Source organism: Lissotriton helveticus, chromosome 1_1, assembly GCF_964261635.1.
Source record: "Lissotriton helveticus chromosome 1_1, aLisHel1.1, whole genome shotgun sequence".
NCBI lineage: Eukaryota > Metazoa > Chordata > Amphibia > Caudata > Salamandridae > Lissotriton > Lissotriton helveticus.
In genome coordinates this window covers 8,166,438-8,182,753 of record NC_136057.1, presented here as the reverse complement: position 1 = coordinate 8,182,753, position 16,316 = coordinate 8,166,438, and the positions used below count along the sequence as shown (strand labels likewise).

General features: G+C 46.8%; 1 protein-coding gene across 1 annotated transcript in view; it reads left to right on the top strand.

The window, feature by feature from the left end:
• LOC144809121 (uncharacterized) overlaps window positions 1-16,316 on the top strand; it is a 68,271-nt gene that overhangs the window by 17,301 nt on the left and 34,654 nt on the right. The window lies entirely within an intron of this gene.

Here is a 16,316-nt window from a genome sequence, read left to right as displayed (position 1 = left end):
GCCGCATTCGTTTTCATATACATTCAGGCCGTAAATTGAAATTTTCCTCCGTGACTTGGTGCGGCAGCAAGAAACAAAACATTCCTGAGACAGAGACAGCCCTTTTTCAGCCCTGCGCGACCGACCGGGGACAAGGGCACAAACCCCTGCCCGATCCCCCTTAGATCCCCCAAGAATAATGACATATTCGAAATACCAGCTAGAAAATCTCTGCCCATCTACTAAGAAAACATGCAAACATTCATGGAAGGCTGAAACGATGCCTTTAAGCTGTAGGACCTGTTCATACAATCCTAAGAACAACAAGGATGATGAGCACAAGACGAAACCCCTGACAATGTTTCAGGTTAACTGTCGCTCGCTGAGAAAACACAAATTTGAAATATTTGATTTACTAATAGACCATCAACCGGAAGTTCTTTTCTTGACTGAGACGTGGCTAGATGAGGAGTCCACCCCAGATATTTTAGAAGCCCTACCAAAAATTATGGCATACTAAACATCAACCGAAATAAACAAAAGGGAGGAGGTATTGCTATTATCCACAAAATTGATTTGATATGTACCCTGGAAATGGTTACGATTAAAGACAGTGAAGCCGCTTTCTTTGCGATTAAATATAGCCCCAATATAACTTTCAATAGCTACCTAATCTACCGCCCGCCAGGAGGGGCTGCAAATTTTATAGAAAGTCTGATAGAGGTCATTACCCAGTCTGCTCTTCGTTATAACAAACTTCTCATCCTAGGAGATTTAAACCTCCATCTTGAAGACGAAAAAAACAAAGATGCCCAAAGGCTACTAGCATCTCTAGAAATGCTCAAACTTAAATTACAGTCCTTAAAATCTACCCATAAGGCAGGGCATCTTTTGGACCCGATCTTTGCGAACTGGGAGGGACTGGCGGTCCAACCCCCTATTAAGGTACTATGGTCAGACCACTCCTTGATTAAATTCATAATCCTAGGAGAATATAAATAACCCCAACAAATCCAACAGATAACATCTAAACGCAGACAATGGGGAAAACTCAAACAAAGTGATTTAGAACTTGCCCTTAAAGCAGGATGTCCTCCTCTGAAAGACAATATAGAGGAAGCCTGGACAGACTTCGAAAATTGGCTAACTAAAGCGCTAGATGCAACTGCACCTTGGACAACTAAAACACCTGTAAGATGTCTTAAATCTGCACAGTGGTTTGATGCTGATTTAAAAGCTATGAAATCAAAATGCAAAAAACTAGAGCGCATCTGGCGCAATAAATACGATGAAATAGCCAAACTTGAATACAAAACCAATATAAAAAATGATCATAAAAAGATTAGAATAGCCAAAAGAAATTTTCTTGTAAAAGAATTGAATCAGCTGAAAATTCTACTAAGGAACTCTTTGTAATCTACAAAGAACTTACTTCAGCTGATAGGACGATAGCTCCAGATATTCATTCTACAGCTACTTGTGAAGCGATAGCGGACTTCTTTGTCCAAAAGAAAACATCTACAAAACCTTCCCGAAGTTCATGGATAACATAACTACTAACAATGTTACTGAGGTTGAACCAATTAACATCTGTCATCTAAATCAATTTTCTGTGCCTGATGACATTGAGGTGCTGAGAATTATTCGCAGCATACAATCAGGTTCCCCCAAAGACGTAGCTCGCCCTAAGATCTTTAAAAACCAGGCCGAATTACTGGTAAACCATATAAGCCACATGGCTAAATTATCATTCCAAACGAGCCACATCCCGCAAGACTGGAAAACAGAGCAGGTCATCCCTATTAAAAAAAAAGGCCAGCCTCAGTGTAACCCAACTGGACAACTATCGTCCTATATCACTCCTACCATTCTGCGCTAAGGTGGTGGAAAAGATAGTTAATGCCCAATTGATAAAGCATTTAGAAGGAGGCCACCATCTTCACCCCACGCAGTCAGGATTCAGAACATGCCATTCTACTGAATCAGCCCTTCTTTTTTCCACAGAGCTACTGAGAGGCAGAGTAGATGAGGGGATGACAGCTGCGCTCCTCCTATTAGATCTGAGCGCGGCATTTGACACCGTCTCCAATCCCATACTGCTCTCACGCCTTAGCGAAGTGGGAATAGATGGTCTGGCCCACGAATGGATGCGCGCATTCCTGGCTAATAGACAATTCCAAGTTAATTGTCCTCCCTTTAAATCGGAAATTCGAGCACTCAGACATGGGGTGCCGCAGGCTCAATATTGAGCCCCACATTATTCAACCTGTACATGGCACCCCTGGCTAAGATAGCTGAGGCATATGGAGTCGAGATAGTGTCATATGCGGATGACACCCAGCTAATAGTGACACTGTCTCGACCACCCGAGGAAGCCTCAGCTAGTTTCTCGGCATGCCTCAGCGACCTGGCCAGATGGATGAATACCAACTGTCTATGCCCAAATGCAAATAAAACTGAGCTTCTTGTGTTGGGGAAGACTCCATCCATCTGGTCGTCTGCATGGTGGCCATCTGAACTTGGCGCCATGCCTAAACCCTCCGAGCAGGTGAAAAACCTAGGAGTCAGATTAGACTCAACCCTGTCTCTCGAACACCATACCAGAGGAATTGCAGGTAAATGTTATGGAATCCTTAAGACTCTACGCAAAACCTTGGACTCCCTCCCCGCAACTAATAGGAAAACTCTAATCCACTCTCTAGTTACGCCCCATCTCGATTACAGCAACTCACTGTATATGGGATTAAGTAAAAAAGGCCTTCAACGCCTGCAGTGCGTTCAAAACGCAGCTGCTCGTCTGGCACTCAACCTACCTAGAAGATCCTAGAAGCGTGCCTTAGCCATCCTTCACTGGTTACCCATACGTGAACGCAATACTGTAAAGCGCTCTGATACCCTACACTGGGTCATGTTCGCGCTATAGAAAACCTTACATAAATAAATAAATAAAAATCTAAAACGAGAGCAGTGCTTTATTTTAAAAAAATCCATTTAAAACACTGTTTTAATTTAATAATTAAGTTAAAGCAGATAGCTAAACCCGTGACAACCATGTGCACTGTCTATTTAAATAAATGTGCAAAAATACTAGCTGGAACTACTTTTTTTGCTTGCGACAAAAATAAATACAGATATATACAGATAAAACAACATAAAAATAAATATGGATAAATACAGACGGAAATGGTAAAAAAATAAATACCATAAAACCGGGAGCCCTAGTTATAATGCACTTAAAAATATATGGTTGGCTGCATCACAAATAACCCCGGAAATAAGTTCCAAAGGGTGCAGAGGGGCTCTGCTCATGCATGGGCACCCTCTCACATAAAACCAGCACCCTGCTTTCAGGATTGATATGGCCTGACAAAGGGGTGACTGATCTGTTTATATGTGCAGTGATATAAGGTAGATATAGTGAACCTATCTCTAAGTAAGGGCTGCATGCACCACCTTGCCCAGGCTGCAGTAGCAGACCTGTGGTGTCAGTGTGAGTGGTCTCTCAGGGGTGGCATAATACATGCTGCAGCCCCTGGGAGGCCTCTGGGGTACCTATGCCCAAGGTATACCATATACTAGCGACTTATAAGGGTACCCCAGAATCCAATCTGCAGTGTACCTAAAGTACATGCAATCAATTTAGGGAGAAAACAGATACACTGAGAGCCTGATTAGTGGGATCAAAAGTCAGACTAGTCGAATACCAGGAACAAAGTAGGGGTAACCATGCAGTCAGATTCCACCTTCCTACAACGGTGACTCCTAGAAGAGTCTCTTCTCTAAACTTCAAGGTCGTAGTTAAGACCAGATGAGGAGCCGAAGACTGTAACTTATTCGCAACTTGTTGACCTTTTGGAGCGGTTACCTCATTCGCCTCCAATAGTCCAACTCCTCTTACTAGTGGTGCTACGACTTTTCCTTCTTGTTTAGTTTTGGCATTTTTGGGCAACTTTTAACAAAATGCCCACTTATACCTCATCCTTGGAAAGTGGGCCCCTAATTTTACCAATCTGCATTGGTTCGACTCTCGATTCTTTATCCAACGTTTTCGTGAAGTCTGTTCGTCTTCTATTGAATCTAGGAATACTTGGGCAAAATTCTCTTCTTTTCTCTCCCTTTCTCTCAGAGACGGTAATCAATTTGCAGGACTAGGTCTATCAAAGCGGACACCTCAGTGGGACGATTGGGGATTTGTGCCAAGGTGTCATTCAGCCCATCCTTCAAACCTCTATTGAATAAAGCTGCTCTCTTGCATTCGGGCCACTCAGTCTCTACCACTAATTTATTGAATTGCGCTAAATAAGTCAGCAGTTCATGATTTCCTTGTCTTAATTCCATCAATTCGTTATCTGTTGCCTGAGCGACCTTTCTTCAATCAAAGATTCACAAAACTTATTTTTTGAACTCTTCATAATCATATAGTATTGGCTCATCTTGCGTGACCAACGGCATCGGCCATGAAGCTGCATCTCCACTGACATAGGAGAGGATAAAAGCAATACGAGACTGTGCATCTGGAAAGACGGTTGGACGGCACATGAAATGTAATGAACACTGAGCGAGGAAGATCTGAGCCTTATTGGGGATCTCCATTAAAACGTTCTGGTGGAGCTAGGGGAATGACTGGGGCCAAGGAGTGCACTTCTTGTGTGGTACTGCCTGGATTCAGGACTGCGCTGGTACTTGTCGTAGCTGAACTAGAAGGGGAAGGGTGAAATTTAGTCCCAGAGCTCTCACTCTGTAGTGTAGTTCCTAATTCCCTAATAGGCTCTGCACATTGGAATAATATACCCTATAGTTTTGGCATAGGACTGAGGTCAGTATGCCCCTATCGAGTACATTAAACTTAAATACTTTGTTTGCCAGCTAACTTAGAGGCTAGAAACTCCTTATTAAGAAGAAGGGAGTCGTTTCTGGTAAACGCATAAACATGACACATTTGTTTCCCTTTAGAATCAGAACACTCTCAGAACTGTGGAAACAACAGATAATAATTTCACTCAGCTAATCGTGCATGCTTCGTTTCTTTAGAGTTACACAGAAAGAATAGACGGGTGTTTCAATGAAAGGATTTATTGAACAGTCGTGTACGAGATATGAGCTGTTACAATCGTAAGACAGTATGCAAGACATATTATGTACAGCGTGAGCAGTAGAAAGAAATAATACTGTGCTAGCATTCTTTTAGCATTGACACATATATTCATATACATAAATAACATAGGCGAAAAATGTGAGTACTCATAAGATGCTTCTCTAACTAGTTCTACCCCAGTGTACCTAACCTAAGTGTAGTACAAGGTAAGAAGCAGGTGATGTATTCTATAGTATGGTATGCTATAGTCTGTATGCTAAGTTTGTATGCCAAGAGTTCCTCCAGGTTCTTGTCAGCTCCATACCTTGAGAATGAGAGAGGTGGGAATCTCTTCCCGGGTCTCGAACTCAAACACTCGCTCCGAAGGGAGTCAGAACACTGGAAGCTGGATTCTCTGCAAGCAGGGGTGACTGCGTCTCTTGTCAGTGCGTTAGGCCGGGACACGGGCTCCTCTAAAGTCGAGGTCTCCTCCTACTTGCTTGGGCAAGGGAAGGTATATTTATACCTGGTAGGTGCCTTGGAATGTTAGCATTGAAGCAAAGTCGGGCAGATGAAGATGTCAGCAATGATTAATAAATGAGTTCTTGGAGAAATCAATAATCCTGTGCTGGGGGAACTCCCAAGATCATAAGGGTCTGGTTTCTAAGAACTCGTTGTGACGTTGAGGTGGACGGATGTAGGTGACCATGCCTGTATTTAGATAGCATGGCTAATGCCTAAATAAGGACTGGGATTTATTTATTTATTTATTTTAGAGGTTTTATATAGCGCTGGCTGGACCCGTGGGTATCAGAGCGCTTTACAATTTTAGAGACAAGAAAGGTCAATAAAACAGGGGACATACATAGCATCAATGTAAATAAACAACATAAAAGTCTCCGTCTGACTGATTTCAAAAAGATAAATATGGGAAATAAGCACAACAAAATGTGTAAGATGTGACAATCAAACATATCAAAAGGCACAAATTGAAAAAAAGCGGAAAATTGCAGGGTCAGGATAGGAAGGTTAGTGGTCCATTAGGTTGGTAAGGAAGAGAAGCGGGAGGGGCAGAAATGGGAATGGGTTGACGGGGATGCGGGCTGAGGGTGGACAAGGGAAGGGGGGAGCAAGGAGGAGTGAAGGCGGTAAACCGGGAGGGGGAAGTGACGAGGAGAAAGGGCGAGTAAGGCTCAAAACAAGGGAGGGCGAATGCATCTAGGGTGGGACAGATGTAGCCAGTGGAAGAGAACAGATATGGATTAGGGTCCCCCGTATTTATTGAGGAGATGTAGTTTGAGTTCTTTTTTGAAACAAGAGTAGGAAGGGTTGCAGCGAAGGTCAGTTGGAAGGGCATTCCAAATGCAAGGAGCGTTGCCAGAAAAGGATCTAGACTGGGTGTTTTTCTTTTTTAGAAGGGGGGGGGATAAGAAGGAGGGTGTTAGTACTTCTCAAGGAGCGGGAGCAACCGGCTTTAGTGAGTTTGCTAGCGAGGTAGGTTGGTGTATTCTGATGGAGAATTTTGTGTGTAATGCAGGCCGTTTTGTAAATGGATCTACCTTCAATGGGGAGCCATTTAAGGGTTTTAAGGGCAGGGGATATGTGGTCAAATCGCTTGCAGTCTGAGGTAAGCCTAGCTGCAAGGTTAAGCACAGATTTAAGCGGTGCGAGGTGGATCTTGGGAATTCCGGTGAGAATGGCATTCCCATAGTCGATGCGAGAAAGAACAAGGGATTGGACTGCTAGTTTGAAATCATCGATCGGGATGAAGGGCTGGATTTTCTTAAGGTGGCGGAGAGTGAAGAGGGCTCCTTTGGCAGAATTGTTGATGTGGACCTTGAGGGTTAGGAGGTTGTCCAGGGAGATCCCTAGTGATTTGACTGAGGAGGACAAAGATAAGGAGCAGTTGAGGGCGTTAAGGTCAGAGATCCACTTCTGAATGGGGAGCTGGTTATTTTTAGGGGAAAAAAGAATGATTTCAGTTTTTTTAGGGTTGAGTTTGAGGTGGTTACTGTGGAACCAGGATTGGATCTTGATGAGAGTGTTGTTGAGTTGAAGGATGTCAGCATGAGTTTTAATCTTATAATAGAGTTGGGTGTCATCGGCATAGAGATGGTAGTTGATCCCGGCTTGTTTAAGAATGAGTGTGAGGGGTTCCTTGAAAAGGTTAAAGAGAGAGAGAGAGGATGGATCCTTGCGGAACTCCTAAGGAGATGGAGGTGTGTAGGAGAGTAGGGTCTGCTATCCTATGGTCACCCCAAATTTTTGCTTTTTGCTTCACTGGTTTGCGACTACTGAGGCTGTGGGCCTGCTGATCAGACCCCCAGCCTGCTGTTCTCTCACTAAATTACTAATACATGTGCTATAGGTACATACCACAATTGGAAATGGACTCCTTGTCAGCCCCTGTATAATGCACTATAGGTGCCCAGGGCATAGGGGCCACCAAGGCCTACCAGGGGCTGCAGCATATCTTTTGCCACCCCTGGCTGGTTCTTAAATTGACACAACTGGCTGATCACTCAGCTGGGGTAAGGTGGTGTAATCACCCCTTGCTTAGATATAGTATACCTATATCTAAGCCTATATCTGGACACATATTAACCTGTGAGCCACTCCTATGGAAGGCCTCATCAATCCTGGAGGCAGAGTGCGTGGTTTCATGTGAGATGGAGCTCTAGCATGAGCTGAGCCTATCTGCAGCTGTCGGGAACCACTCCCTAAGCTGTTTCAGGATAATGCCATACCATATACTCTTAAGTGCCTTATAATCCTCGCGGTTATATAGCAACTTTGGTTTGGCTTTATCAAAACATGTCGTGTAAGGTGTCATACGATTTGGAATACTATCCCCTCGCCAGTTCTGGCGACGGGGATAGCATTCCACCCCTCTAGAGGGGTAAGACATGTTACTTTACTTAAATACGGTTAATTTCTAAAAGGGCCTTAGATCCACAAAATGGATGCCTCTGCCACAGACACGAGTCTGACCCCCTGCAGCTGACCGAAGCTCAGCCAAATGGGGCCTGGACAAAGGGTTTCCTGTCGCAGGGGGGTTTTACCACCCTCCAGACAGGAGATAGTGGATTGTAGCAGGGAGGTCTGAAAGAAACCAGACACTGCTTGGGGTGCACAAGGCTGCCCCTTGCATAATCCGGCCAAACCGGTTCTGGGGCACTCCAGCCCTCGTGCCAGGGCGGCCTGGATCAAAGGAAGGGGGTGTATCCACCCACTTCCTGGGTCCCACCCATAGGGGGGGACCTAGCAGGTAATCACGCCCCCCAGATTCGAATAAGAGTGGGAGCAGTGCCAATGCACTTTAGATTTCCTGACGAAACATAAGAAACGAAACTCTGGACCCTTGGACCTCCTACTCAACGTGGAAGTCCGAAGAATCTCCCTTGTGGTCAAGGAGTGACCACCCTGTGCAAACAGGCACCATCCAGCCATCGACGTCTGCTTTGTCGCAGTTCCCGCCGGAACTCGAGCGACAGAGATCGACGAGATCAAGCTTGCCTGCCTTCCAACCGCCCGATCCACAGTCCCTGCAGAGCTGAGACCCGTGGAGGCGACCGGAAGCGTGGGGCACGCCATCTTGAATTGACCACGATACGCTGACCGTGCAGCCCCCGAGTGACCCTCGAAGCTGTACACCGGGGTTTGAGAAGCCCCCACCCTGAGCCACTCTTGCACCGAAGTTCAGCCCTCCACACTCGACGAGTGCTGCGTGGGGCCCTTCTGCTCCATTTGGCTCAACGCGTTGGCCCGGTCACTTGCCAGCTGGCTAGTGGTCCCTGTGCCGACGAAACCACGAAGACGACTTGTGATTCTGGTTACCCCAGACTTGCACCAGCTCCCCTGAAAAGGAGCCCCCACTCTGACCCTCCTGGTTCGAGTGAGAAGCAATCTCCCGGTTCCGCGTGGATTGCTCTTGCCAAGTGTTGTTTGCTCCAAACTTGAAGCCGACTGCGCCGACGGTGAGAGCCCTCGTGGGACAGATCGTGACCTGCTCCTGGACGTCGCAGATGCCCGAGAGCCCACGTGACAGCGGAGAGAAGCTCCTCGACGACCACCTGATTGCGCCCGACATTGCCTGGTTCCGTCCTGGTTCCACCCTGGTCACTGCTGAGTGACCCAGACTCTGTCCCCTCTGCTTTCAGGTACTTTTCGACTCGGGTCCACCCTTGGACTCCACCGGACACTTCTCTTTCACCCCGCCTGCAGCCCTTTCAGCTTCAAGCACCAAGAGCCTGCGTGACGAAACCCGACTCAACTTCGACCCTGTGCACCCGCTGCCTGTGGGTGAGGTAACTTTGCTCCGCCGGTGTTCCCACACTGGTGCACACCTCTAGGGTCTGTGTCTTAAGTTTTGTTCCTCTAGGTTCAGCGGAAGTGTCCTTAAACTTTAACTTTACAACTTTTACGCACCATTGGTTAACATTGGTGCATGCGTGCGCTTTCCGCACTGCACCCGAATCCCGCGGGCTTTTCCCGACTTCAGCACTGCTTGTCCTGACTGCTCCCAGCGATTCTCTAGGCCCTAGGCCTAACCACTGTTCGATTGGTATCTCTTATACCACTTGTTTAGTATATGGTTTGAGTGGCCCCCCGCCCTCATCCATAATTGTGCAACTTGTATGTTTAAACTGTGCTTTTGATTTAACGCTTGTGCCCCTTTATTCATAAAGAATACTGGGGATTGTTTTTAGTAATAAACACATATATTTTTATAATATATACTTGTGTGGTGTCCTTTCATTTGATATTACAGGATTGTATGTGGTAAAACAGCTCGCTTAACACGACCTCTTAAGTTAAGCCTTTAGGCTGCTTAGTCCATGCTACCCCTAGGATAGCTTGTCTAATAAGGTTGACTTACAACCAGACACCATAAGGGATTGTTTGGTCTGATAATCGGTGGTTCCAGAATTGGAAACATCACCTATCAGGCCAACTTCTCACAAGGTGGGGTTAGATAGGCAACTTTGGATTTTGATTTGTTGAGAACGGTGTTGTAGGTATGAGACAAACCATTTGTGTGTCGTACCATTCAGGCCGAATCGATCTCTAAGAACATTTAGTAGAGCAGAGTGGTTAACAGTATCAAACGCTGCAGAGATCAAGAGATCAAGGAGGATCAGAAGGCTAGATTCGCCATTGTCAAGTGAGTGGTGGATGTCATCAACAATGTTTAGCATGGCGGTTTCAGTGCTGCATCCTTTCCTAAAGCCAGATTGGAAGGGGTCTAGTAAGTTAAAGTGTTCAATGTGTCTCTCTAGTTGGAGAAGAACACATTTTTCCAGGGCTTTAGAAAGAAGGGGAAGGTTGGAGATGGGACGAAGGTTATTGAGGTTGTTTGGGTCTGCCAAAGGGTTTTTGATAATGGGGGTGATTTGGCCTAGTTGCAATGAAGTGGGGACACAGCCGGTGGCAAGGGAGCTGTTGATAATAGAGGTCCAGTAAGGGGTGATGATGTGTTTGAGGTTTTGGACAAGTTTGGAGGGAAGAGGGTCTTTGGTGTGGGAGGAAGGCTTGAGTTTGGAAATGATGTTCAAGACGTCTCTTTCAGCGACTGGCTGGAAGTTAAGCCACGTGGCATTATTTTTAGTAAGAGAGTTAGGATGATTGGAGTCAAGGAAATTGGAGGGCAAGGGGGGGTGAGGGAGATCAGAGTTTTGATGGGCAGTAGTGGGTGTAAGGGAGTTATGGTGGAGGGTGGGATATTAAGAGAGATGTTTGGATTGGTGGGAGGGATCACAGTAGAGAGGAAGGATTGCTCAATAAGTTTAATTTTGTCTGAAAAAAAGAGAGCTATTTCTTCACATCTAGTCGTCGAGGCCAGTGGGACAGGGGGAGCGGAAGCAGTTTGATTGCGCACAATGTTGAATAGTTCTCTTGGCCTATTCTGAGCTCGATCTAGTTGTGATCTGAAGAAGGAAGTTTTTTGTCTAAAGATGTGTTTTTTATAGGACGATCTAGCAAGTCTGAGGCGGGCCAGGTTAGAAGGAGAGGGGTACTGTCTCCATAATCTTTCAGTCAGTCTGAGTCTACGTCTTTCATTATTAAGGTCTGTGTTAAACCATGATTTGGAGGGGATATTTCTTTGTTTTTTGAGTTTGAGAGGGGCTAGAAGGTCAAGGGTAGCAGTGACAGCTTTGTTATATTGTTCGGTTAGTTCATTCGTGTTACGGGAGGGAGGGATATCGAGAAGCTGGGCATGAAGTTTGGATTTAAGTAAGTCGGGAGGGATGAGACTGAGATTTCTGATCAGTTTCATGGGTTTAATAGTTTTGGAAGGAGGGGGGAGGCAGAGGTGGTTATGGTGAACAGTATAAGGTGATGGTCGGACCAGTCAATGCGAATGATGTTGGATAGGAGGGCCAGATCTTTGCTGGTTATGATAGCGTCAAGGGTGGCTCCTTTGGAATGGGTTGGCGACTGACAGATTTGATTGAGGTCATTAATTTCGAGAAGGTCAGAGAGGAGGGAGATTGAGGGATCTTTAGTATCATTCCACTGGAGGTTAAAGTTTCTCAGGAAGATGTTTTTAGAATTGGAAATTGAGGATTGGGTAAGAAGGTTAGATAGCTCATCAATGAATGGGTAGTGATTTCCAGGTGGATTATATATATTGTGAAGGCGTATGGAGGGAGAACCCTGTATTTTGAGTTCGGCTACGAGGTATTCAAAGGAGGCATATTCTGCGTTATTGATAAGGGAGAGCTGTAATTCGTCTTTAAAGATGATAGCTACACCACCGCCTTTTCGGATGGGTCTATCTTTCCTAATGATGGAGTAGCCCGGGGGTGAGAGTATGTCAAGAATGCTTGTAGAGTGGTCATTAAGCCAGGATTCTGTAAGGAAGCAATGTCGATGGATTCGCTAAGGATGGTTTCAGAGATTTCTATGGCATGTCGGGCAGCGGAGTGGCAGTTAACAAGCATGCAGGTGAGGGGTTTGGGAGTGGGTTTGGGAGATGGGAGGGCATGGAAGGAGGTGAGAAGAGGAGGGGGTCTAGGTGAGACAGCTGAAAAGGGAATACGACTAGTCCCCAATATGACGGGGATGTTTGAGAAGGGGGGAGGCGTGTTCATGGTAGATGAGTATGGAGGGTAGGAATTTTGAAGGTCGGAGATCTCCCGGTGAGAGAGGGTGCAAGTAGTGCGGAGTGGTCTTTGAGCCCGGCAAAGCAAGGGAGTTGTTTTCCACGGTTTGGAGGTGGTGGGGTTTATTAGACCGGGGCTAGCGGTGTTTCTACGGGGACGGGGATTGCTGGATTTGAGGTTGAGGAAATCGTTCCTAAGACGAGAAAGATCTCTGGTAAGAGTGGAGATGTTGAGTTCGATGTTGCGAAGGGAGTTTGAGATGAGAGTGAGGGAGTAAATAGAGTGTGGGGGGGAGGAGGACAAATGGGGTTCGGAGTTAGCTGCAGAGGGGGGTCTGCTCTGAGGAGATGCAGGCAGGAGGCCTGATCTGAGGAGGGGAAGAGCCGATGAAGGCAGGAGAGCAGGGAGGGCTGTAGTTGTATGGGAGAAGGAGTGGCATGTCGGGGTAGGGGGTAGAAGGGACCTCTGTGGATGAGAAGTTTGGGGATAGCAAGGAGGTACAGTTGCGGAATGGTGTAGGAGTGAGGGGGGATAATGGGAAGAGTGTAGTTCAGGGGGGGAGAGGGGGAGTTGGGAGAAGAAGGGTGTGGGGTAGTGTGATTCAGAGGGTGTGGGGCTGAATTGGGAGAGGAGGAGTGAGGGGGGTTGGAGGAGGAATGGAAGGGGAGACTGAGAAAGAGGGCCAGGAGGGTGGAGTAATAGGTAGGGGAATGGGTGGGCTGGTTGGGAGCAAGGGGAATTGGGAGTGAGGGGTTGAGGGGAGGATCAAGGGGAGAGTGGAGGTCATAGTGAGGAAAGAGGGGATAGGTGACAACTTATGCATAGTGTCATTGGATGTTGAAAGGTCAGGGGCGGGAGAGGTGGGCTGGTGGGACAGGGTCGGTGGGGAGAGAGGAGGTGGAGGGTATGGGGGGCTGTTGCTGGAATTGGAAAGTTGGATGGCCAAGGATCTGAAATGGAGTGCGAAGGTGTTAAGAGGGGGGTACGGACGCTTGGATGAGGATGTTACCAGTTTTCAAAATGGAGATGTTGATTTCACCACAAAAGGTTGGAGATGGAGTGGTGGAAAGTTTGTCGCCATGGGGTATTTTGGAGGTTTTAGTGACTGGGAGATGTTGTGTGAAGATTCTTTTCCATTTAGAGGGGCGTTTGGAGTAGAAGATGTAATTCGCTTTAATGGGGGCGGTAGGGCTGTAGTAGTTGTCAACAATAAGTGTTTCCGGATTTCGAATGAGGAGGTTGTGTTTGAGTTTTTTTCTAGCGTGTTTAGAAAGATTGGGGGGGTACGGGATGGACCAGGAGTTGGGACCATGTTTAGATAGAGAGAGATCCTGGGAGGGGGAAGGGATATTGAGAGGAGGCATAATGGGCAAAGGAAAAAGTAGGGGAGAGGAGAGTCAGATAATCACGTGCGTAGTCAAGGGAGGGCAGTGGGTTGAGGCTGTGGGGAGAGAGACTTGGGAAGGGAAGAGTGGAAGGACGCAGTATTGGTAAAGGGTAAGGGGAGAATTAGGCAGAGGAAAAGAACAAAGAAAGGGAAAGTGAGATGATATGAAAGAAAGGGGCAGGAGTGAAGAGAATATGCGTTAAGTGAAGTACGAAGGAAGTGAGCAGAATAAAGTGCATCAAAACAAACAAATCACATCACCGCTACATATGGGGGGAGCAAAATTAAAGCAATGTTGAAATATCCCCAGCAAAGCAAACAATCAATCCCCGCAAAGCTACACAAGGTGAGGATCGCTAGGCTCAGGAACAAAAGTACCGGGTCATCAAACTTCACATATTCTCAAGTTGGGTGCATTGTTAAAAACAGTCCAGCGAATCAAATAATCATAGCACAAATACACAAAGGGAGGTCATGGGCCATAATGTAAAAAAAGGGGGCTAGGAAGGCAATTGAATAGGAGGTTGTATCGAGGTTGACACAAAAATCACTACAAGATTGGCAGTGAAAGATAACTAAAGGGGGAGGAAAAAAACCCACAAAACATATAAGACATATTGTAACTGGCGCTTGTTAGAAGCATCAAAAGTAAAACCATAAAAAGCATATGAGGGGCAGATCGAAAAATTAACAGGACATGTAGGATAAAATAAATAAAGGGGGACGAAGTTCAGGATTAGGCCACAAGGTGGAGCTCCCGGCTAAAGGAAGGGAGCAGTTTAGAATTCAAAGGAAAAATAGATCAGGAGTGTTTCTGTTGAAAAAGTGGCGTTGTTATTCTAATGGCAACGCGTCCATCTTGAGGGGCCTCGAAGTCGTCAGAATCTAGGTTTTGGCACCATTTTGTACGGCTAGATTGGATCACGCAATTTCGGTGTAGCTGTAACTAGTCCATTCAAGTCAGTGTTGTTTCGCTCCTGGAATTCCACCTGGCCTGCCACTATAAATATAAATATATATAAACCCCCAATTTAAAATCAGCGCTCCCAGAAAGTGTCTTCTCTTGATTTAAACAATTCGATTGCCAAAACAGCTAAGGCATTTCAGGGCTTGGCGAGGAAGGCCTCGCTAGGTGCCGGTGCTGAGTTTCAAAGCTCAGCCTGCAATCTCCGCTCGGAAACCAGTCAGCCAATCTCGTGAGTCCTAACTCACAAAGTCAAGTAAGCTGAGGCTTGTTGGGGAGAGCGGGAGCAATGCCGGTTATGAGGCGCTGAGCTGTGACAAGGCAGCGCAGGGGAGGCAGGTCTCACCTTGTGTCGGTGTGGGATCAACACACCAATAGCAATTTTATCCGGTGGGGGGTCCTCGCACAATCCGATGTTGGTCGGGCAGTCGGGACATCTGTATCCAGCATCATGGCGGCGAACTGGGCCTGATGAGCTGTGCGGTGAACTGGGCAAGCCACGGAAGAAGCAGAGCTCTGGAATGTTCCAAGGCGCCCGGCAGATCATAGGCACTCGGAGGAAGCGGAGATGAGCAGTGTACTCCCACGCACTCTGTGGTAATTAGGAAGATAAGGAAGAAACTGCAGTTTTCAGCCGAAGGAGATCTAGACAAACCAGCAGCTGGGTCGGTCGTCACAGGTCAATTGTTGTTGGCCTCCTGCAGGAGGAGAGAAACAAGCGGCACATTTATCAGCAGGGAGGCGGCATGGAGCAGGGGAAAAACTTCCGTGCGGCTCATCGGAACAGAGCTGCATCCCTGATGCGACGGGGGGCCCAGCACACACAGCCTCTGAGCAGAGAGCACAGACCCACTGTTAAGGTCTCGGTGGCAATCCAGTCCGGACCCCTGCAGGCGGATTAATCGTTGGGCGGCCAGAGGCCAGGAGGAGCGTCGGGTCTCCAGCGCGAACGGCGAGGTGGAGAAGTCCTGGAAGGAGAAGCCCTTGGCCTGCGTCCTCGAGGTGCCCAGCCCGGAGGGTGTCGATGAGGCAGGAAGGTCCCGGTCGTATCGGTGTAGAGCGTCGTCCAGGTAAGTAGAAAATATTTTCTTTTCTTAATGCAATCCAATTACTTTTAGTGGTGCTTGTAAGTCGACGGAAAACGGGTGGATGGCGGGTAAAACGAGGGATATTGTCCGATGCAGTGATCCCCTACCCTGGAGCTCTTGCAAGAGAGCTCCTACTCGGCGGCCATCTTCAGGGCAGTCCATCTTATGCCTATATAAGGGCAATGCAAATTGTGTCTATATAAGGACATGTTTCGGGAAAACCTATATACGGACACCTAAAGCGGAATACAACAACTCTTCAACTTGACCGCCAATTCTAAGGTTTTCCTTCTAGAGGCTTTCATTTCAGTCTTCAGGTTCTTAGTCTCCTCTCTAACCACCATTAACTCCTGCTCTATTACTTCTAGAATTTTCCCCAGATTCTTCAAATCGTAACCTTCTGCCATTCTACTCGGGTGAGTTCACTACTTGGGCACTTCACTCTGTCGAGGCCATACTTGTATACTCACTGTCCTCAGTTCACTCACAGGAGCAGAATGATGTGAATTCTGAATTCCCCCTGCAGGTCTCAACACGAGCCCTCTAGTTACAAGCTCTCGCATGACCCCCGCAGGTGGAAAGGGGAAGGGGACAGTGAAGAGATTGCCTTGCTTCTGGCTTCACTTCTGCACCGCTAGGCACCCACTGTTGCTTCTTCTGGAGTAACACTTCTATGCGAACTGCAATTAAATAACATCAAGTTAATAATCTTCTCTAA